The 24,476-nt window shown below is 44.3% G+C and overlaps 1 protein-coding gene across 2 annotated transcripts in view; it reads right to left on the bottom strand.

The window, feature by feature from the left end:
* The window catches only part of CAP2 (cyclase associated actin cytoskeleton regulatory protein 2), a 186,158-nt gene that overhangs the window by 76,710 nt on the left and 84,972 nt on the right, over window positions 1–24,476 (bottom strand). The gene's annotated exons all lie outside the window — the stretch shown is intronic.

Below are 24,476 nucleotides of genomic sequence, written 5' to 3'. Positions count from 1 at the left end.
CTGCGCCATCCTCACAGTCATTGCTGTGCTTAAGCCCATTGTTGCAGCCACTGTGTCAATCCATCTCATTGAGGGTCTCTCTCTTTTTCGCTGACCCTCTACTTTACCAAGCATGATGCCTTTCTCAAGTCATTGGTCCCTCCTGATAACATGTCCAAAGTACGTGAGACGAAGTCTCACCATCCTCGCTTCTAAGGAGCGTTCTGGCTGTACTTCCTCTGAGACAGATTTGTTTGTTCTTCTGGCAGTCCATGGTATAGTCAATATTTTTCACCAACACCACAATTCAAAGGCATCAATTCTTCTTTGTTCTTCCTTATTCATTGTCCAGATTTTATATGCATATGAGGTGACTGAAAATGCCATGGCTTAGATCAGGCACACTTTCGTCATCAAAGTGACATCGTTACTTTTGAACCCTTTAAAGAGATCTTTTGCAGCAGATTTGCCCAATGCAATAGGTCATTTGATTTCTTGACTCCTGCATCCATGGGTTTTGATCGTGGATCTCAGTAAATACAAAATCCTTGACAACTTCCATTTCTTCACCATTTATCAAGATGTTGTTTATTGGTCCAGTTGTAAGGATTTTTGTTTTATGTTCAGGTGTAAGTCTTTGTCATAAGTGATAGGTTTTTTTTCCTTCTCCTTATTTCCTTTCTGTATTTCCCTCTTTGATTATTTGTTTAAGCAAAGCTTATAGCATCTTTATATTAAAACAAAGAAGCACCTCTCTTTATTTCCCTCTCTTCCTATTCTCTTCTTCCTTCCTGCCTTCTACTTATTTCCTCCCCCTCCTTCTGTCCCTCCCTCTCATGTCGCTTTCCTTGGAGAGTTAGCCCAATGGTGATGGAGGAAATACTTCAGATCCCATAGGTTCCTGTGATCAGGGCACTGTCAGAAGCTGGAGATTGGCTGGATATGAGTAGTGAGGAAAAAGAGGAGTAATGAAGGAATTCCTAGCTCAAGTGGCTGGGTGGTTTGGATTTCCATCAACTGAGAGAAAGAACCAAGTGGGAAAACAGCATTTGACTGAGATGTGTGTGTGTCTACTGTGGCTGTAGACACACTGCATTTGAGGTTCATGTGGCCATCCTCCCGAGTTAAGCAGGGAGAGCCTGGAATCAGCAGATGTTATATTGGCACCATCAGCACATGGGAGGTTGTTACCACCATGGCAATGGATGAAATCCACCAGGGAGAGACTGGGTTTGAGAAAGTCCTCCTCTGATGATGAAGGATGAGATCCTGGGGGAATATGTACATTGAAGAGGAAGAAGAAGGAACAACTTAGAAGGAAGAGAGTTTCAGTCTGAAGAAAAGGCAAACTTTGAGGTGGCTAATGATTGGTGACAATTCTTCAAGGAGGCTGAAAGAATGAGGACAATTCGGAAGAGACGAGGGCACTGGGAGAGTCTTTTTTGGGAAAATGATAAGGAGGGAAGACAGATGGCAGGAGATGGAAAAGTGACAGGGAAGGGAGGATGTGAAGTCAGGAAGGACAGAAGGTCAGCAGTGAAGGGGAGGGACAGGTGGGAAGGAAGTCAGAGAAGTTTTTTTTTAAGGCTAGAGAAGCCTGATTTGGTTTGTAGACTACACAAGAAGGAGCCGGCAGGGAGATAGAAACCGAAAACAGAAGAGAAAGAAGGGAACGATGATTAGATACGCTCTGGAGAATGTTGAAGAAGGCCACATCAACAACACAAATAGGGATTCTTACGGTTATCGGAGTCCCTGGAGGCGCAAACAGTTAAGCACTCTACTACCCGAAAGGTTGGCAGTTCAAATCCACCCAGAAGCACCTTGGAAAAAAGGCCTGGTGATTTGCTTCCAAAAGGTCACAGCCCTGAAAACCCTATAAAGTACAGTTGTACTCTGTACACATGGGGTCACCGTGAGTTGGCATTAACTTGACAGCAATTGGTTCGGTGGGTTTTTTTTCTTTTCCTTAGTTTTTATTATGTTATCAGATTACAAACAGAACTCTGAATAAAAAGGGGCCACTAAAGGATTGCAATGGACACCACCTACCTAAAATATTAATGTGTATGTGTCCCAAGCAACAAAAACAATGCGCAGGTGAAATCTAACAAAGAAGAAATAAAATTTGTCACGATATAACTTAGAACTCTGTTCAGGACATGCCTTACTAACACACAAAGAATAGAGGCCAAGAGTGAAAACTGTCATTAAGGAAAAACTAACAGGTATACGAAACACCCTAAATGACAGGATCAAAAATATTTTCTTTTCAAGAAAGAGAGCTCTCTTCCTCCAAAATTTATCAAGTAAGAGACACAAAATCTCATTTAATAAAGACAAGTGTTTAAACTTATAGTTTAACAACGATTTTAGAAAAGATATATCAATTGAATTCTATGTAGGCAATATCATATACAATTAAATATTTTTTTCTTATAAATAATATGAAGAAAAGAGGCAAATCATGGCCCAGCCCCTGTACCCTTAAATTTCTCTTAGGACGTCAGTCTTCGAAGCTGTTATTTCACGTCAACTCCCTAGTTTTCTCCCCAAGTTCTGCTGAGGATGCTGGGTAGTGTTTGCTCTTTATAAAGGCTTATTTGTTTGATGGTCTTCTCTACTCATTCCTACATATAAATACAAACTACGTATTATATGTGTGGGCTAAAATTTATTAGTGGAATAGAATAAGAAATTCAGATACAGTTGATAAAAATGTATTTTATTATTCAAAAGTAAAAAAATAAGGGAATAGCTAATCAAATTATACTGTATATACATTAGGAATATAATGTCTATTTAATAAGTCCCTGGGTGGTGCAAATGGTTAATGCACTGGGCTCCTAACCAAAAGGTTGGAGGTTTGAGCCCACCCAAAGTCACCTCGGAGGAAAAAACTGGCAATCTACTTCTGAAAAATCAGCTATTGAAAACCCGATGGGGTGGAGTTCTACTCTTACACACGTGGGGTTGTCATGAGTCAACCGATTTATTTTTTTTAATGTCTATTACAATGACGTTGCTAACCAAAAGGTCGGCAGTTCGAATCCACCAGCCGCTTCTTGGAAACCCTATGGGGCAGTTGTACTCTGTCCTATAGGGTCGCTATGAGCCAGAATCAACTCGATGGCAATGGGTTTGGGTTTTTTCGGTTATTAGAATAACAAACACATAGCCTGTGTTGCTATGAGAAAATGTGCGTATTTAATTGTTACATGCAAAGAGCAGAAAACGTACTTTGACACAGAACTGAAGAGAATGTGAAATGATATAAACCACTACAGCATAATGATCATTACATTATTTCCTAGAATTTCATAGATTCATTTTTTTTAACAACAAGAAAATCAGGGACAAGATGGTAATTGTCTTTGAAGAGTCAAGAAAATGGGCAGGTTGTAGAATATTTCAGCAAATGTACTATTTTTATAAGAAACAAAAATCTATCTCTGAGTTCCATAATAGTACAATAAATGTTCCAGAAAGATAAATCAAACAAGAATAAAACTTCCTGAAGCATTTGAGACCCATGAATAATTCACTGATGAAATCTATAGTGATGTTACCTGGGAGGTCTGAGAAGCCAGTTATCATGATGTTCGGGTAGGAAGAACAAAAGTTAATTAGCATTTTTTAAGATACAAAATTAATTTTATTGGAATTAATTAGTTACTGCTTAATTAGCATTTAAGGAAAAAAAAGGAACAAAAAAGCCAAAGCAAAGAGAGATTTAGTGATAGATTCATGCTCAGTAGTTTTGGATCTTCAATTTTTGACTCTTACTGAGTGATACCAGACAAGTAATCTGTCTGTGCTTTATTCCTTATCTGTATGGAAATAATAATATTTTCTCATAACCAATCCATAAGCTAGATGATAATTATGCTAAGGTTTTTTTTAAACTCTTTTTCTTTAAATTATACTTTAGATGAAGGATTACAGAGCAAACAGTTTCTTACTAAATAATTCATACACAGATTGTTTTGTAATATCTGCTGTCAACCCCACAACATGTCAACACCCTCCCCTTCTCGATCTTGGGTTCCCCATCACCAGCTTTCCTGTCCCCTCCTGCCCTTTCATCCTTGCCCCTGGGCTGCTGTGCCCATTTAGTCTTGTTTTGTTTTACGGGCCTGTCTAATCTTTGGCTGAAGGGTGAACCTCAGGAATGGCTTCAGTACAGAGCTATAAGGGTGTCTGGGGGTCATGCTCACAGGGTTTCTCCAGCCTCTGTCAGACCAGTAACTCTCGGTTTTTTTTTTGGGAGTTAGAATTTCGTTCTACATTTTTCTCCAGCTCTGTCCAGGATCCTCTATTGTGATCCCTGTCAGAGCAGTTGGTGTTGCTACCTGGGCACCATCTAGTTGTGCTGGACTCAGTCTGGTGGAGGCTGTGGTAGTTGTGGTCCATTAGTCCTTTGGACTAATCTTTCCCTTGTGTCTTTGGTTTTCTTCTTTCTCCCTTGCTCCCGAAGGGGTGAGACCAGTGGAGAATCTTCAATGGCCGCTCACAAGCTTTTACGACCCCAGACGCTACTCACCAAAGTAGGATGTAGAACATTGTCTTTATAAACTATGTTATGCCAATTGATGTAGGTGTCCCCTGAGACCATGTTCCCCACATGCTAAGGCCTTTTCTGGTGGTCTTGTTGAGTGTGAATCTCCTTTTTTACTAGGGAAGGTACACACCAGAAGTATGGAGTGAAGATCCTCTTTCAGACTCCCTGAGATTATCAACCTTTACTTTAAAAAAAAAAAAGATTGGTATTAACTTTCCATGTACTATTAGTTTCCACAAACACAGACAAAAGGAGGTTCCCAGAGACTCATTTAATGAATGATCTTCGGAGAAGGTCTTAACCATCCTGAATATCTGGGGTTCCATTGGCTCTGCATGGTTTCCTCATTCTATCACTTGTTGAGCTCCTACTATGAGCCCTGGGCAAAAGGCTAGGCATTCACTGCTCAGAAGCACTGAATAATCACATCCTATTATACTAGTTCCTCCCTGGTAGTTACTGCTAGTAATTTCAGTGATGGCTCATTACCTAAGTCAGCAGTCAAACTGAGTCGGTGCCAGAGATAACATAAGAGCATAAGAGTCAATCCGAGGAAAGCCAACTAAGTTTAGGGTAACCTGACTCAAAAGAAAGGTACAAAAACAAGTCAGAGGAAATTGAAGTGGTCTGCTGACACGTTAACAGCACAGGCAGCGCTGTACTTCCCGGCTCTGCTCCTTCAGTGCTGCCTTCTTACTAATTATTGCCTGCACTTTCTCTGCCTTCGAGGCTGCAAACGCTGGACAAAGACTCCGAATAGGAAATCGGGGCCAAGTGGTTCAGAGAAGTCATGTTCTCAAGTGTTCCAAGGTGCCGGGCCCCATCATGAGCTTGTAGAGCCCTCTCTCACTTCTAACTGATAAACCACAGGGATATGATATCCTTCACCTTCTCATCCAGCTTTTCCTATGTTCTTCTCCTGCTCGCTTTCCCCTTCGAGCATTAGGAGACGGAGCAACAAAGAAAAGTTGAGTGAGAAGACCAGTCCCAAGAGAACCTCCCCAACCGCACTCCTTAGTAACCAGTTACCATCAAGTCAACCCCGACTCATGCCGACCTCGTGTGTGTCAGAGTAAAGCTGTGCTCCAATGGCTGAGCTTTCAGAGGTAGATTGCCAGGCCTTTCTTCCGAGGCGCCTCTGGGTGAACGGGAACCTCCAATGTTTCGGTTAAGAGCCACGTGCATTAACTTTCTGCACCAGTCAAGGGCTCATCCTTGAATGTCATGATTCTTTTGTTGCTGTTTTTGAAAAGGATAATTCAACCTCAAGTTAAAAAAAAAAAAGCAAAAAAACGAAACCTCTTGCTGTCAAGTTGGTTCTGACTCATAGTGACCCTATAGGACAGAGTAGAACTGCCCCATAGGGTTTCCAAGGAGCAGCTGGTGGATTCAAACTGCCGACCTTTTGGTTAGCAGTCGAGCTCTTAACCACTGCGCCACCAGGGCTCCGCCTCAAGTATAGTACTACAGACTTGCAGAATGATTTTCAATGTCTCTGTCCATACCAGAGTAAACGCTATGATGGAAGGAAAAGCAATGGCAAGAATTCTTACTTTCCTACCAGTTGTATTTTAAAGATACGGGTGATCCAGTACATCTCTGCAAAAAGACGGTTCAGATCTAAAAAGTCAGGTTACAGCATTACGTATGAGTATTTACGATAGCCACCGTCAGCTGCAGACAGGTAAGTTATGATAGAGACTTCTTATGAGCTGTACATGCAGTTAGAGTTCACTGGGGACTCTGATAATCAACACGAACATGCCTTTATAACAAATTTACAGAACTTGGAGCCACATTTCCTCACTTTAAATAATTATAGAGTTTATAGCTGTATCTGAGCTTTTATGGGGTGTACTTTGTCTTCTTTATTTGCTGTCAAGTTAGTGAAATATGATGTTCCAAATTATAATACTGTTCCTATGGGAAAATATAATCTGATTTACGACTTTCCAAGATGAATCCCTATGGATGTCCAAGTGCAGGATATTCAGCCCAAGAAAATGATGGGAGTCCTGTTGTTGGAATCATTTAAACCAGCCTGTGCGACGTGCTGGCCCTGATTGTGTAGACAGAATCCATCTGCCCCAAGCTGAGATAAAGCCAGAAGGTTTGGGGGCTTCAGTGGCTGTAGTTCTAACTGTATAAAAAGCAGCTTCAGAGGACTCACGTTGGACACTCACAATTCCACAGCCTCAAGAAAGTACCATTTTTCACAATTTACATGAAAACCCTGCACAGGGAAGGAGGCAGCTACTGAGAACACTTTCCGGCAGCATTTAAATGTCAGGCCAGCTGGATTTCCACAGACCATGCGAATTTAATCAGCACACTTTTCCCAGAGCCTCTATTCTATAATCACAGGAGGCTTGAGCGACATCTGTCACCCGAATCTGGTTGCGATCACTTCTTGTCATCACTTCCACACATCCAGAAATGCGCCCTTCTGTGTCAAAGGGTGCATAAGAGAAACAACATCTTTGAAACGAAATGCTTTACTGACACCTTATCCCTTGTTCTTCGACTAATCTTCCCTTTTCCAAATTCCTATAAGGAATGTTTTTTAAAAGTGTGGCTGATCCTATGACTTACATTTTACCAGTTATAGTCTTCATTGATATCTAAGTCAGTACCAAATACACTCTCAATCATCAGGTTCTTCTTTGGTAAAAGATACAACAACAACTCCTGGTGACTCCATGTGTGTCAGAGTAGAACTGTGCTCCATAGGGTTCTCAATGGCTGATTTTTCGGAAGTAGACTGCCAGGCCTTTCTTCCAAGGCACCTCTGAGTGAATTTGAACCTCTGACCTTTTGGTTAGCAGCAGAGCACGTTAACCATTTAATGTCACTTTGCTCTGTTCCCTTTCTTGTGCTACTGTAATCCATTAACCCAGCTTTTATTCCCCCAAACAAACCAAAAGCAATCAGAGCCTGAGCCTTGCTCTTCTTATCAAACCTGGCATCAAATAAAATAGTTAAGACCACCATATGTCATAAAAGCAAAGACACGTCAGCTATAAAGATCCTTGAAGCTCTTAGAATCTTGGTGAAGGGATGGAAAATCCATACAAAACATAGCCACGGAATGTCATGAAAATAACACAGGAGCAAATAACTTGTGGTTTGGGGGAGATTGCCACATGGGTGCTGAGGACGGTCAAAGGCATAGCTTCTCCTTGACAGAGGCGAGTGGGTAGGAGATTTCCAATGGTGTCTGTGGTGGCTGGGGTGGTGCTGGGAGTCGGTAAAACTGAAGGCACAGAGGTGGTCACACGTAAGGTACGTAAGGTAAGAGCAAAGCGCGGGAGCACGTCAGTCATGACAAACCTCACCCAGACCCTACTCTTCCCGCCTGTTCTCATACAAATGACATAATGATACAGGGAGAAGCACTGGATACTCTGGCGGCTACATGACAGGCATCTAATAAATGTTAAGTTACAAAAAGGAAGAAGAGAAAGCCCTGAGAAATCAGTTCCTGCAGTGGAGGAAGTTAAAGACGACTGGAGTATGTAAGGTGAACGGGACCTAACAGAGATCTGAAGCCACGTTACAGGCAAATTCATCAAATAAGCGATTCCAGAAATGGAAAGCCTGGTTCTCACCGGAGCTAATCCACCAAAACCTGACAAGAACATTTTAGTTTATGTTTAGTTTATGAAAAGAAATAATCATCAAAGAAGCAGCACATTCCATATGGGTTTGCCACTAAAAACCTAAATGCTGAACTGCACTGGGGGAAGGATTGTGGAAAACAGAAGGGAGAAAAAAAAGGTGTGTGGGTTTTCTTTCCTCTCTCGATGACTTTGGGAGAGAATGTATCTCCATTAAAATAAACGGCTGCCTAGTAAGCCCCTCTTATTCAAGTTGGGAGAGGGGCTAGAAAATGTAAACTGGTGCATTTTGGTCTTTACTATTCTGGCAATGTTGACTTGTTCGTCCTCAAAAACGTATGTTTTAAAATCTCTGAAAAGCGTGCAAGTAGTTAGGATATGCAGCAGCGTGTCTCCTCCTAGAGACAATTATATACAATTTATTTTAGATCATCTGTAATTTTAGTACTTAGGGAAGTGCTTGCTTTTTCAATTACGAGCTAAATATACCAACGAAAAGTACTGCACAGTGAAGCTCAGATCCAGCCATCACTACTTGGGACACAGAAGCACCAATATCGAATGATGGTTGTGTCATGTGATCCATCCCCCAGCACATACAAATATAGAACATGACCGTAAAAGGAACAGCCCCTGGGCTCTCCTAAGTCGTTTATTACAGCGGATCTGGGCTGGAATGCCAGCTGGAATTACCTTCTCCCGCCTGCTGTTTTCACACAGGCAGCTTTTACAGATGATAGAAGCTCTGTACTGCAGGGAGGACCGAAGTTAAGGCGGCCGAAGCGATTACCAAGTAGGAAATCCGAATCAAAGGCCAAAATATGTTTGGCTTTCGAAAAGATTTGTGCTAACAACTTGACCTCTTGTTTTAAATTAATTTTTGATGCAGGCCGTAAAAGACAAACTTGCAACGCCTCCAACTTTTAATGTCAGATTTAAGGTGGCTAACAAGCAAATATCTAGCTTCACAGTGGAGAAGGGTAAATAGTGGATAATTACTTTATTCAAGATACGAAGCGATCCCAACACTTGACTCAACAGAGAGTGAAGAATTCCCTGGTCAGGTACACTGCTCCGTCCTTTCTGGAGCACTTGCTGTCAAGGTAGCCCTGGTGTTTTATAAAACTTAGTATGACGTAGGTCCCTGGTGTGCCCTCAGTTACTAACCAAAAGATGGGCAGTCTGAACCCACCCAGGACTCCACGGGAGAAAGACCTGCCCATCTGCTCCCGTAAACATTAAACCAAAAAAGAAAAAAACAAAACAAAACCCACTGCCGTGGAGTTGATTCCAACTCATAACGACCCTGTAGGACAGAGGAGAACTGCCCCATAGGGCTTCCGAGGCTGTCATCTTTCCGGAAGCAGACTGCCACCTCCTTCTCCTGCAGAACGGCTGGTGGATTCGAACCGCCGATCTTTTGGTTGGCAGCGGAGCGCTTTAACCACTGAGCCACCAGGGCTCCTTCCTGTAAAGATTACAGCCTAGAAATCCCTATGGGGCAGTTCTACTCTGTCACGTGGGGCCACTATAAGTTGAAATGGACTTGAGGGCGCCTAACGACAACAGTCTTATGGGAGCAGACCATCAGATCTTTCTTCTGTGGCACCACTGGGTAGATGGGAAGTCCCACCTGTCAGTAGCCAAGGGCAAACTTACCCCATGTGCCACCAGGGCTCCTTTCTGTAAGGTTACAGCCAGAAGACCCTGAGGAACGGAGTTCTACTCGGAAGCACACGGGGTCGCCATGAGTCACAACTGACTTGCCAGCAAGGGGTTTTTGTTGTTATGGGTTGTTTAGTATGACACAGCAGACAAAACACAGGATAGATAGAGGACATTACTCTTCTTTATTAACCTTTTACCCCTCAGATAATCCCCTGTGTGTGATAACCCCCTCACTTCCTTTGGGCAGCCATTCATTATCTAATTCACGTCCTCCACAGACAGAGATGACCTAATGTGCCTTATCAGATTAGGCCAAAAAAAAAGTCACTAGGAGTGATAGCCCCACAGGACAGGATCTTAGCAAATCCTTTCTGCCTCCACAGCCGTTGGGTTTCTAAATACCTACAAAGCTACTAACCCACAGTCACAGCTCACAAGCTCATCCGTGGCTTTATGTCACGAAAGCCAACAGTCTGGGCAGAAGGATGACAGAATGATGCTGTTTTGTGATGGTTCTGCTCTCGGCATCCTGATAACCGAGTGACGAGCTTTCCTGTTGGGATTGGGCATGGCAGACCCTAATGATATCACACAAGCCCCTGCCTCTTCCTCCCTGCTGCCTTTTCTGCCTTGACCAGCATCTAGGAGCAGCCCGGAGAACAGCCTTCACACGCTAGCCAGGGTGTAATTACCACGGTAATTTTCCTGCCACGGAAAGGCTCGTATGAAGAAAACGGCATCTCTGAGCCTCGTGTCTCCACCTACAGCACGAAACGCGGCTCAGAAAGCTGCTGGGTGGAAAAAACAGAAACAAAAAACCCCAAAACCTGCAGTTATCAGCAAGCAAGCTTTTACCTGCTCTACATAGCCTGTCTCTGAGCAGCTATTTTAATTGAGCTTCTTCCGTAGAAATGAAAAGCATCTACTGCCTTTGGGTGCTTTTGAGCGAACAGTAAAGAAGATCAACTCATTTAGCAATAAGAGCAGAAACGAGTGCGTGTTTATGAAATGAGAACGTAGAGTTAATTTGGAAAAGGCCATAAAGTGGGCTACTGGTTGGATCCTGAAGTGCTTCTCTGGGGACTCTGTCAACCCAGACGGCGGGGAAATCACCAGTCCTGCTGTACACTACAAAAGATAGAAACCTTTTACTTTTGATTTCTCTTGTGATTTCAAGACAAATTTAGAAATTATATATTTAAAACTTCATTAAAAATACTTGTTTGGCATATATAATTAACAGCAGTTACTCAACAGAATATTTTCCTTGGTCTTAAGAAAAAAGCAAAACAAAACCACAACTTCATAGCAACATTTTAAAGCAGGCATTTCATTTTACATTAAGGCCAGAATGACTTTATTGCATTGTGTTATCTCACATATGGCCTCTGACAACAGAGATTTTAGCAGTGCTGATCATGGCCAAATCTTGCAGGAAGAGTCAGCAATCCTGATTGAGCAATGCTGTGACATTTTCTGGGCGTGGATTTAGAAACGCTTTGGAGTTTGGCTTCGCTCATCCGCTTGCTTTTCCTTAAAATTTCCAGACCTACCACTAGACCAGCTGATTTACCCAAGACGTGCTCTGAAATCAAAGTCACTGGACTATTTTGTTGGGCATTTTAAAATACTGGCCAATAACTCGATGCCTTACAGTTATGGCAAAACTTTACACAGGCAAAAAGGGTGAACTTCCTTTAATTAAAAGAAACTTTGAGATATCTGTCTGTCTATCTGTCTGTCTGTCTGTCTACCTGTCTACCTGTCTGTCTCTGTCCATCCATCCAACTGCAGTAAAAACAAATTCAGCTGTTAGATCATAAAGTCTTTCTTGTCTTTCTCTGGACAGATACTGGGGGATTCATCTGGAAAAATCCACAAGAGTTTTTGGAAAGGCAATATAGTTCCACTAAGATAGATCTCATTTTAGCCAAACTAAGTTATCCATACTGGCAGGTTGTCTACATGCTCACCAAATGTTTGAATTCATTCTCCCAGGCATACAGGTTGACTAAATTTCCCAGCCTCTCTTGCAGCTAGAAATGGCTACAAGACTGAGTGGAGGTGGAGGTGACATAGGCCACTTCCAGGCCTGGCCCCTAAAACCTTCCCAGGAGTGATCCTGCATTCTGTTTCTCAATTCAATGGCCGAGGACCTACAGGAAGTGGCGGCCACAAGACAGAAGAAGCTGGGGTCCCACGCAGAAGGCTGTTGACCAAAAACCCCAAAGTGGACCTTATGTGAGCAAGAAAGCCTTGGAGATTTGGGGACTGTTTGCTAAAGCAGGTGGACTACCCTGACTAACATACAGACTTTTCTCATTTAATCCTTATAATAACTCTGTGAGGTAGGGTCTATTATCCCCACTTTAAAGACAACTGTCTTCCCGCAAGTGGGTAACTGGACAAGTCGGTTTGGTGACAGGCTCAGTGGAAATGTATTGTGGACTTTACCAACTGAATTATCCAGTAAACCAAACTGTCACCATTGGGTTAATTCCAATTCACGGTGACCCCATGTACTGCAGAGTAGAACTGCACTCCACAGGGTTTTCAAGGCTGTGACCTTTGAGAAGCAGATCACCAGGCCTTTCTTCTGAGGCACCTCTGGGTGGAATCAAACCACTGACCTTTCAGTTACTAGCCCAGCTCTTAACCATTTGTGCCACCCAGGGATGCCACAGCTTTCCAATAGCCACCCAGCAAAAGACCTTTGATTTTCAAATTTAGGAGATGAATTTATTTTTCCTACATTTGGATTAGCAGAGTTAATAAGCAGAAGATCTGGGATTCAAATCCAGGTCTGCCCACATCCAAGGTTTCTTCTATTGACTACCCTCATAAATTAATATGTTTGATAAAAATCTCAAACCTATTTATGCCCACTAGTAATTTGGATCCATCAGTGGACCTAAATAATCAGCAGGAGTCCCAAGGTTTCTGCCTCTCGGCTTTCTTGCTTCGTTTAAGATCCACTGTTAAGAAACTGGATTACTGGTTCTACGCATTCAAAAGCACTATGCTAGGGAGTCCATATTCATTCTGACCTGGAGAAATGGCCAGGAGTCTCTAACCCTCCACCTCCCTCGAAATATTCAGACTGCGTAAACAATGAAAGGAAAGAGATCAGTTTCAGACTCTTGCTCCACACACAGGAAGGCACTATTTCCTTTTCAAGCGCAAGGTCCACATCAAGACAGAAAAGGAGAGGGAGGTTAGAAGGAACTCTGTCTCTCTCACTTCCGGCAGAACACAAAACGCAGACTTTCTAGTCTTTTCCGCAGAATCAAATCCAGGGAGCAGTCAATGACCATAAAACATCTCCCCTGGAGTTGGGAAATTTAGAGTTAATTTTTTTCTCTGTGTATCGGGGAATGTACGTTAATTCCATGCAAATCTACATGCACACATATAGATCATTTCGTTGTCAGGTCTGAGCCGCACAAGAAATGCTGGAGAAAATATGGAACGAGTGCGTGGGAGGGAAGAAGCGGCCGGCTGTTCCGACGGCGCAGCAGATGCGGCTCTTCATTCTCCAGGTGCTGCCCATCTGCTCCTGCAGATTAACCAGGCCAGGCGAGGTGGGCCAGGTGGGGGACTCCTGGGAACTCCCCGGGTGATGGCCTCCCTTGGGGCTGGGGCCAATGCAGGGCCTCAGAGGCACTGGCCCACTGGAGGCCACATTCTCAGCTCAGACCTGAGTTTTGGGGTCATGCAGGGTTGTGATCACTAAACATCATGTCTCACATCTCTCCCAGGTGATGGGAAACGTCTCCATGGCCAACATGGGTGGGATTTTTTCACCTCTCCTTGTTCAACCAAAAACTTCCTACAGTTTTATTTTATTTTATTCATGTTTTTATTTATTTTTAATTGTACTTTCGATGAAGGTTTACAGAACAAATGGTTTCTCATTAAACAGTCAGTACGCATATTGTTTTGTGACATTGGTTAACAACGCCACGAGATGTCAACACTCTCCCTTCTTGACCCTGAAGGATCTTTTTTTTTTTTTTTTGGTGAAAATATACATAACCAAAGCTACACCGTTTCAAAAGTTTCTACATGTACAATTCAGTGACATCGATTACATTCTTCCAGTTGTGCTGCTATTCTCACTATCCTTTTCCAAATTATTCCATCACCATTACCTTCAACTCACTGCACCCTAGGCTTCCCATCAAACCTCTTGAGCTGCTGTTGTCAATTTGATTTCACATAGATAATTGTTTTGTTTTTGTACTTTAGATGAACCTACAGTTTTATTTTGACTGTGCAGTATGGCTTTGGTGATATGTGTTGTTGGGGGGTGCTGTCGAGCTGATTCTGACTCATAGCGACCCCATGTGTGACAGAGCAGAACTGCCCCAAACTGGGGTTTTCTTGGCTGTAATGTTTATGGGAGCAGATCACCAGGTCTTACTCCTGTGGAGCCGCTGGTGGGTATGAACCACCGATGTTTCACTTAGCAGCCGAGCACTTAACCGTTGTGCCACCAGGGCTCCTTTTGTGACGTATAGTGTCCGAGAAAAGGACTTTGGATGGTGCGTAAAGGGCCAGGTCTAGATTCCCTGGCCAGGTCAGTAACATGTCAGCGCATTTCATTCTTCATGTTTGTAAATTCGAAATAACATTTTCCCTATACCCACCTGTTGTGAATATAAATGAATGGTTGAATGGGCCAGGGTCCCTTGAAAAATTCTGTACTTATAGCTGAGGGCTTCCTGGTCATTTTCCATGAGGAAATTCCTCCATCAACTGGAAGAAAGTTGGGCTTGATGAACCGTCCCTAAACATCCGAGAGGATCTTACTGTAAGCACTGGACTCCTCCTTCGTCCAAAGACCACTGATAAATTACAAGAGGGGAGAGAAGAAAAGCCTGATGTTCCGAAAATGCTTTGCATCGTGTTCTGTGTCCTCAGCGCTGCAACATATCAGTGAGGTCTGTTGAGCTGGAAGGTGTCACCCATTAGTATCTCATGAAATCGCTTCAGTGGGTCACAACCAGCGTCAGAAAGAGAAAAAGAGAACAAAGCGATAGAATGGAGCAGAAGAAAAATATCAGAGTGCCCTGCACACGGCGAGGATAACTGTTGTTTTGTGAAACTAGGTTGTGATGTAAAACGTATTTTTCTCTGTGGGTCATGAATGAAAAACGTGAAAGCCTACATATTAGAGTCTGTAAGGGCAGTGGCGGGTCAGTGGTAGAATTCTTGCCTTCAGTGCAGGAGGACCAGGTTCGGTTTCCGGCCAACACACCTCGTGCAGAGCCACCACCTGTCTGTCAGTGGAATCTTGCACGTGGCTGTGATGCTGAACAGATTTCAGCAGAGCTTCCAGATTAAGACAGACTAGGAAGAAAGGCCTGGCAATCTACTTCTGAAAATCAGCCAGTGAAAAAACCCTATGGACCACAATGGTCCAATCTGCAACCAATCATGGGGACTGTGATGGTTAAGATTGTGTGTCACCTTGGCTGGGCCATGATTCTCAGTGGTTATATGTGATACCCCCATGACAGGATCTTCTGGGAGTGGCCAATCAGCTAAAAGGGAGTTCCCTCGGGTGTGTGGCCTACATCTGAATATAAGTGGACGTTCTGGCTTTTGCCTGCTCTGGATCCTGCAGCTGGCTCCTGTTTCTCTGACCTCTGGTTCTTGGGACTTGAGCTAGTAGCTTACGTGCGGTCTTGCCTGCCGATCTTGGGATTTGCCGATCTTCACAGCCTGTGAACAAGAGCCCTGCTCTCCAACCTGCCGATCTTGAGTTCACCAGCCCTGCAGCTACGTGAATCAGGAGAAGCCTTGCTGTCTTGCCTGCTGATCTTGGGATTCATCAATCTTCACAGCCTGTGAGCAGGAGCCCTGCTCTCTGACCTGCCGATCTTGGGTTTGCCAGCCCCTGCGGCTATGTGAATCAGGAGAGGCCTCTATCCTGACCCACAGACTTGGGACGTTCCAGCCTCTGTAACCACGTGAGCCATTCCCTTGATACAAATCTCTCTCTATATATATATTTATACGCTTTACTGATTTTGCTTCTGTAGAGAGCCCAGCCTAAGACAGGGACGGTGCAGGACTGGGCAGTGTTTTGTTCTGATGTGCATGGGGTTGCCGTGAGTTGGGGCTGACTCAATGGCAGACAGCAACAACATATTAGAGAACAGAGGAGGCCTGCTTCTCAGTGCCAGAACAAGAAAGGAAATTTAAAACTGGATGTCATCATTGTCCGTCAGGGCTGTGGCTGAACCTCTTATCCTGCTCTTCCTCAAATAGATGTGTGGGTGGTTGGAGCGATGTGGCATCAGGGAAGAGAAAGCAAATAGCAAGGGGCTTCACATTTTAGTTTGTGGCCCATGGCCAAAAATACATAAATAAGCCAAGTGATTATTTTAGAGTCTAGCAGGGAGAAAAGAATCAACGTAATCTGTATTAGTTTTCTGTTGCTAGGTAACAAATTACCACTTACTTAGTGGCTTAAAACAACATCCATTTATTATCTCAAAGTTTTGTAAAGTCTGGGCAAGGTGTAGCTAGGTTCTCTGCTCAGGGCCTCACGAAGCTGAAATCAAGGTGTTGGTCCGGCTGTGTTCTCATCTGGAGCTTGGGGTCCTCTTTTAAGCTCATGTAGCTGTTGCAGAATTCAATTCCTTGCAGTTGTAGGACTGAACTACTAACCAAAAGGCTGGAGGTTCAAATCCACCCAGCAGCACTGCAGAAGCAAGGCCTGACAATCTACTTCCAAAATGTTACAGCCACTGACAACCCTACGCACAGTTTTCTACTCTGAAGCATGTTGAGTCACTATGAGTTAGAATTGACTCAACAGCAATGTGTTAAGGGTGAATAAGAAATAAACCTTTGTTGTTATAAGCTATGGAGCCCTCCTGGTGCAGTGGTTAAGAGCTCAGGCTGCTAACCAAAAGGTCAGCAGTTCTAATCCACCAGCTGCTCCTTAGAAACCCTATGGGGACGTTCAACTCTGTTCTATAGGATCCCAGTGAGTCAGAATTGACTCAACAACAATGAGTCTTTTGGTTTGGTTTTTGTTACAAGCTAAGGAGACCTGGTGGTGCAGTGGTTAAGCACTCGGTCAGTGGTTCAAACCCACCAGCTACTTCTGGGGAGAAAGATGTGGCAGTCTGCTTCTGTAAAAATTACAGCCTTGGAAACCCTGTGGGGCAGTTCCACTCTGTCCGATAGGGTAGCTATGAGTCAGAATCAGCCTTGACGGCAACGGGTTTTCTTTTTTTTTTTTTTGGTTTTGTTATAAGCTACTAAGATTTTGGAGATATTTGTCACTGCAGCATAACATAGCTTATACCAACTGATACAGAAATGTTAGGGAAAAGAATATGAATTTGATATTTTACTATGAAGCCTGTTGCGCTTGTGGGTATTGTAGGTGGCAACAACACCTGAAGTTCTGGTGCTTAAACTGTGGTAACAAACCAGCAACGTCAGCACCACCTGGGAGCTTGACAGAAATACAGAATCTCAGGCCCCACCCCAGAACTACTGAGCCAGACTCTGCACTTGAACAAGATCCCCAGTGATTCAAATGCAGATTAAAAGGGGAGAAGCAGTGGTCTAGCCAAAAAGCAAACCCACTGCCATCGCCCTGATTCCAACTCATAGCGACCCTGTAGGACAGAGTAGAACTGCCCTGTAGGGTTTCCACAGCTGTAAATCTTTACAGAAGCAGACCGCTACATCTTTCTCCCATGCAGCAGCTGGTGGGTTCTAACTGCCGACCTTCCGGTTAGCAGCTGAGTGCTTAACCACTGCACCACCAAGGTTCCTAGTAGTCTAGAGGCAGCTGGAAATGAGAGTCAGAAGCACCTGGAGTAAATTGGAGCGAGAAGTGTAACTGTGAGGGCAATCCAGATCTCACGGGTGCTCAGCGTGTTGTTCCCAGACCAGGAGCCTCGGTGTCACTTGGTGTTATGGACTGAATTATGTCCCCCCCAAAATTTAGGAGGATGTCCTAACCCCTGGTACTTATTAATGTGACCTGGCTTGGAAATAGGGTTTCTTTATCTTTAATTGTACTTTAGATGAAGGTTTACAGAGCATATTAGTTTCTCATTAAACAATTAATACACATATTGTTTTGTAACATTGGTTGCTAACCCCACGACATGTCAACACTCTCCCCTTCTCGACCTTGGGGTCCCCATTATCAGCTTTCCTGTCCCCTCCTGCTTTCTCGTCCTTGCCCCTGGACTGGTGAGCCCCCTATGCGCCTCTCTAATCTTTGCCTGAAGGGTGAACCTCAGGCATGACTTCAGTACTGAGTTAAAAGGGTGTCCCGGGGCCATATTCTCGGGGTTTCTGCAGTCTCTGTCAGACCAGTAAGTCTGGTCTTTTTTGGGGAGTTAGAATTTTGTTCTACATTTTTGTCCAGCTCTGTCCAAGACCCTCTATTGTGATCCCTGTCAGAGCAGTCAGTGGTGGTAGCCGGGCACCATCTAGTTGTGCTGAACTCAGTCCAGTGGAGGCTGTGGTAGTGGTGGCCCATTAGTCCTTTGGACTACTCTTTCCCTTGTTTCTTTGGTTTTCTTCATTCTCCCCTGCTCCAGACAGGGTGGGACCAGTGGAGTATATCAGATGGCTGCTCACAAGCTTTTATGACCCCAGATGCTACTCACCAAAGTAGGATGTAGAACATTTTCTTTATAAACTATGTTATGCTGATTGAGCTAGATATCCCCCAAGACCATAGTCCCCAGCCTTCAGCCCAGTAGGAAACAGGGTTTCGAAGTCAAGTGTCAAGTCAACACAAGGTCATACTGGAGCAGGGTGGGTCCTAACTCAATCTGAGCACTGTCCTATAAAAGAGAAGGGACAGACAGAGACTGCAAGTCAAGGAACACCTGGGGCTACCAGAAGCTGAGAGAGACAAGAAAGGATATTTACCTAGATCTTCGGAGAGAACATGATCCTGCTGACACCCTGAATTCAGATTTCTGGCCTCCAGAACCGAAACAATAAATTTCTGTTGTTTAAAGCTACACACTTTGTGGCACTTTGTTATATAGCAGCCCCAGGAAACTAACATCTTTGGGAACTTGTTGTTGGTGTGTTGTTAGGTGCCATTGAGTCAGTTCCGACTCACAGCGACCCCGTGTACCACAGAACGAAACCCTGCCCGCTCCGGCGCCATCCTCACAATCGTTGTTATGCTTCAGCCCATTGTTGCAGCCACTGAGTCAATCCATCTTGTAGAGGGTCTTCGTCTCTTTCACTGACCTTCCACTTTACCAAGCATGATGCTGTTCTCCAGAGACTGACCCTTCCTGACAACATGTCCAAAATATGTGAGATGTTGTCTCACCATCCTTGTCTGTAAGGAGCGTTCTGGTTGTACTTCTTCCAAGACAGATTTGTTCGTTCTTTTGGCAGTCCATGGTATATTCAATATTCTTCGCCAACACCACAATTCAAAGGCGTCAATTCTCCTTTGGTCTTCCTTATTCATTGTCCAGCTTTCGCATGCATATGATGCAATTGAAGATACCATGGCTTGGGTCAAGCGCACCTTAGTCTTCAAGGTGACATCTTTGCTTTTCAACATTTTAAAGAGGTCTTTTGCAGCAGATTTGCCCAATGCGATGCGTCTTTTGATTTCTTGACTGCTTCCATGGGTGTTGATTGTGGATCCAAGTAAAATGAAATCCTTGACAACTTCAATCTTTTCTCTGTTTATCATGATGTTGTTTATTGGTCCAGTTGTGAGGATTTTTATTTTCTTTATGGTGAGGCGTAATTCATACTGAAGGCTGTGGTCTTTGATCTTCATCAGTAAGAGCTTCAAGTCCTCTTCACTTTCAGCAAGCAAGGTTGTGTCATTTGCGTATCACAGGTTGTTAATGAGTCTTCCTCCAATCCTGATGCCCTGTTCTTCTTCATAGAGTCCAGCTTCTCGGGTTATTTGCTCAGCATACAGATCGAATAGGTATGGTGAAAGGATATAACCTGGACACACACCTTTCCTGACTAAACCACACAGTATCCCCTTGTTCTGTCTGAACAACTGCCTCTTGATCTATGTACAGATTGCTCATGAGCACAATTAAGTGTTCTGGAATTCCCATTCTTCACAATGTTATCCATAATTTGTTATGATCCACACTGTTGAATGCCTTTGAATAGTCAATAAAACACAGGTAAACATCTTTTTGGTATTGTCTGCTTTTAGCCAAGATCTATCTGACATCATCTGTGATATCCCTGATTCCACATCCTCTTCTGAATCCAGCTTGAATTTCTGGCAGTTCTCTGTTGATGTATTGCTACAGCTGCTTTTGAATGATCTTCAGCAAAATTTTGCTTGCTTATGATATTAATGATATTGTTCAATAATTTCCACATTGGGATGGATCACCTTTTTCGGGAATAGGCATAAATATGGATCTCTTCAAGTCAATTGGCCAGGTAGCTGTCTTCCAAATTTCTTGGTATAGACGAGTGAGCATTTCCAGCGCTGCATCTGTTTGTTGAAACATCTCAGTTGGTATTCCATCAATTCCTGGAGCTTTGCTTTTCGCCAGTGCCTTCAGTGAAGCTTGGACTTCTTCCTTCAGCACCATCGCTTCCCGATCATATGCTTCCTCTTGAAATGGTTGAATGTCAACCAATTCTTTTTGGTATAGTGACTCTGTGTATTCCTTCCATCTTCTTGTTAGATGGAACTCATTAGAAATGGATATTCTTGGGCCCCAGCCAAGACCTACTGAAGCAGAAACTCTGCAAGTGGGCCCAGCAACCTGTGTTTTAAAAAGCTCTCCAAGTGATTCTCATGTGCACTAACGTCTGAGAACCACTGCCATCTACCCATGAGGATTGGAGTTACAGGAGTTAATATTCTGGAAGAATGAAGAGAGGGAGACGTGGACAGTTAGAACAGTGTTCCGATGAGAAATTACGATCTGCTTTATGACGGTCTCCTAGAGTGCACGAGGAAAATCAAGTCCTGGCCAGGACCATTTTCACCGTTGTGTTGGTGCCTCTCGACTGTGCTCCTCTGTCAAGTGGAAATGGAGCTCTGGTGGCACAATGGTTAAGCGATTGGTTGCTAACTGAAAGGTTGGTGGTTTGAACCCACCCAGTGGCTCTGTGGGAGAAAGACCTGGTGATCTGCTCCCATAAAGATTACAGCCTAGGAAGCGCTGTGGGGCAGTTTTACCGTGTCACATGGGGTTGCAGTGAGTTGGAATAGACTCAATGGCACCTAACAAAACAGCACTGAGTAGAAGCAGCACCAGGACACTGTTGTTAGCTGCCATTGTTTGGGCCCCCCGAATCATGGTGACCCCACGTACAACAGAAGGAAACACTCGATTGGCTATGGGTTGGACCATTGTAATCTGGAGGGTTTTCATTGGCTGATTTCAGAAGTAGATCCTGAGGCCTTTCTTCCTAGACCATCTTAGCCTGGAAGCTCTACTGAAACCTGTTCCGCATCATAGCAACACGCAAGCCTCCACTGACAGACGGGTGGTGGCTGCGCATGAGGTGCATTGGCCGGAATCAGACTTAGGTCTCCTGCGTGGAAGGCGAGAATTCTCCCACTCAACCATCAACGCCTCAGAATCACCCGTCCAAAAAAAGAAAAAAACCATTGCCGTCGAGTCGATTCTGATTCATAGCAACCCTATAAGACAGAACAGAACTACCTCATAGGGTTTCCAAGGAGCGGCTGGTGGATTCGAACTGCTGACCTTTTGGTTAGCAGCCGAGCTCTTAACCACTGTGCCACCAAGAGCCTACAAAAAGCACAAAGCCAAGGCCACTCCTCAGACCCATTAAATCAGAACCTCTTGGCGTGAGATCTAGGCATTGGCATTTTAAAAAGTTCTCTGCGATTTCACTCTGCAGGCAAGCCTGAGAACCAGTGATCCAGGGAGGGTCTATGCTCTCAGTACTTACCCGCTTACGGAGCTGAACTCCCCCTGAAAATCAAAGTTCCAGTTTCCCAGGATTTGCAACTCAAGTTTTTTAATTTTAGGAGTGTGTTTGTTTTGAGATTCAAAGGGAGCTGCTAAATTTATGCTGTTATGTTATCTACTGACTACTCAATTTATCTTTTCTATTTATGCAATTGTTACCAAACTTCAGATGCGGAATATTTAGTCAAAAGAACAATTTCTGTTTTTTCTTATGTAACAAGATAGGCTTGTAGATCTACTTTTAAAAATGTGAGTATGATTTTTGTTTCAAAATTAAAAAAGTTATTTTTTCTATAATAAATGCTCATTACACAAATTACAGAACTCCCCTCCCCCAACCAACATAGTTTTAAAGCCCCTTACCTATATTCGGGAGATTGGTGGTACACTGGTTAAGAGCGCAGCTGCTCACCAAAAGGTCAGCAGTTTGAATCCACCAGCTGCTCCTTGGAAACCCTACGGGGCAGTCCTGCTCTGCTCTGTAGGGTCGCTAGGAGTCAGAATCGACTCGACGGCAAGGGGTGTTTTGTTTTTGTGTGTTTGCCTGTATCCTAGAGGGGACTGGTGGTTCAGCGGTGGGATTCGCGTGTTCCATGAGGAAGACCTGCGTTCTGTTCCCAGCCAATGTACCCCGTGTGCAGCCACCACCCAGCTGTCAGTGGAGGCTTGCGCGTTACTGTGCTGCTGAACAGATTTCAGCAGAACTTCCAGACCAAGACAGACTAAGAAGAAAGGCCTGGCGATCTCCTCTGAAAGTCAGCAGTAAAGGTCAGGATGGTGGGACAGGTCAGATCCCATTGCGCATGAGGTTGGCAGTTGACGACAACCTGCAGTCGGCCCAGATCCAAGACAACCGATGATGTGGAGTTTTTCTGGCTGTTTGGCAAAGATGACGTGAAGTTGGGTTTTTTGAGAAAATATTTTGCATCTCCTTGTTGCCATCGTAGGGTATATACAGTCTTCTTCATGTAATATCAGGACATAAGGATTTTATATCAGTGAAATGACAACACAAGACCATCATTTACTTCACTCACTGAGCAATCAGCATAATCAAAACACTGTTACTATGAACCCTTGGTAAAGGGAACGGAGTTACATGCACGATGCAGTGTCCATGGTTTGGGAGGGGTTTAGAGAGCGGGAAATTTACAGTGACCTGGGAGATAACAGAAGCATACCTACCAGCCACAAGTGTGCTCTTAACATTAACTATTATCATTTTTATTACCTAATATATTAAAAGTTACTCTGGGTTTTACATGGGAATGTTAGGTTAACAGTTAGGTTATTCAGTAAAATTATTGCAGGGAGCCCTGGTAGCGCCAACAGTTAAGCGCTTGGCTGCTAACTGAAAGGCTGGCAGTTGGAACCTACCCAGCAGCTCCATGGGAGAAAGACCCGGTGAGCTACTCCCGTAAAGATTACAGCCAAGAAAACCCTATGGAGCAGCTCTACTCTGTCACATGGGGTCGCTATGAGTTAGAATCAACTGGACGGCACCCAACAACAGCAACGAAACTACTGCACGTAGCTGGGCTGGATGAACCAGTCAGCACGCTACGCACCAGCCTGCACTGAGCAAGGCACGCGTGGGCATAATCGTATCTACTTGCTAAACTGCGATGAGCAACTTCACACGGGTTTTACCACATCTTCGATGTGGTGGGGGACAGGCAAAATGGTGCACTACAGATTGGAGGAAAGGCACAATTGAGCCTGGGCATCACTTGCTTATTGGGTGAGCCAGCCCTGCAGATTTAGCATCAAGTCCTCTAACATCTCTAAATTTCTTAAACCTACGACAAGGCACTCTGTGTTCATACCCGAGTACGTACAGACTCTGAAGAGTCTCTCCAGTGTTTGTGCTTTGGCAATGATGACCAGCAGCACAACATCACCAAGGAGGAGCTTGTGGGAAAAGCAGAGTCTTGGACTAGGCCCCATACCTACTGAAGCAGAAACGGCATTCAATTCCCCAGGTAATATATGAAAATCTAAACCAAACCTATAGCCGTGATCTATATACACATTAAATGTGGAAAGCACTGATTTAGCCAATCTATGTTGCTGTGATGCTGGAAGCGATGCCACTGGTATTTCAAATACCAGCAGGATCACCCATGGTGGACAGTTTTCAGCGGAGCTTCCAGACTAAGGGAGACTAAGGAGGAAGGCCTGGTGATCTATTTCTGAAAATTAGCCATTTAAAACCTTATGGATCACAACAGAACATTGTCTGATTCCCTTGCTTTGGACACGTCATTGGGAAGGATCAACTGCTGGAGGAGGAGATCATGTTTGGTGAAGCAGAGGGCCAGCGGGGGCAAGGGAGACTCTCAGTGAGATGAACTGACACTATAGCCACAGTGACGGACTCGGATGTGCCAGTGTTCGTGAGGACACAGGATTGGGCAGCACTTCATTCGTTGTACATAGGCCGCCATGAATCGGAGTCGACCAGAGATATCCCTCCCTCCCTCCTTCCCTCCGTCCCTCCATCTATCCACCCATCCCTCCCTCCATCCATCCCTCCATCCCTCCATCCTTCCATCCCTCCCTCCATCCTTCCCTCTGTCCCTCCATCCATCCCTCTATCCCTCCATCCCTCCATCTACTCATCCCTCCATCCCTCCCTCCCTCTTTTCCTCCCTCCCTCCCTCCCTCTCTCCCTCCCTCCCTCCCCCCTCCATCCCTCCC

Source organism: Trichechus manatus, unplaced genomic scaffold (genome assembly GCF_000243295.1).
Source record: "Trichechus manatus latirostris isolate Lorelei unplaced genomic scaffold, TriManLat1.0 scaffold00103, whole genome shotgun sequence".
NCBI classification, from domain to species: Eukaryota; Metazoa; Chordata; class Mammalia; order Sirenia; family Trichechidae; genus Trichechus; species Trichechus manatus.
This window is presented reverse-complemented; position numbering and strand designations above follow the sequence as displayed.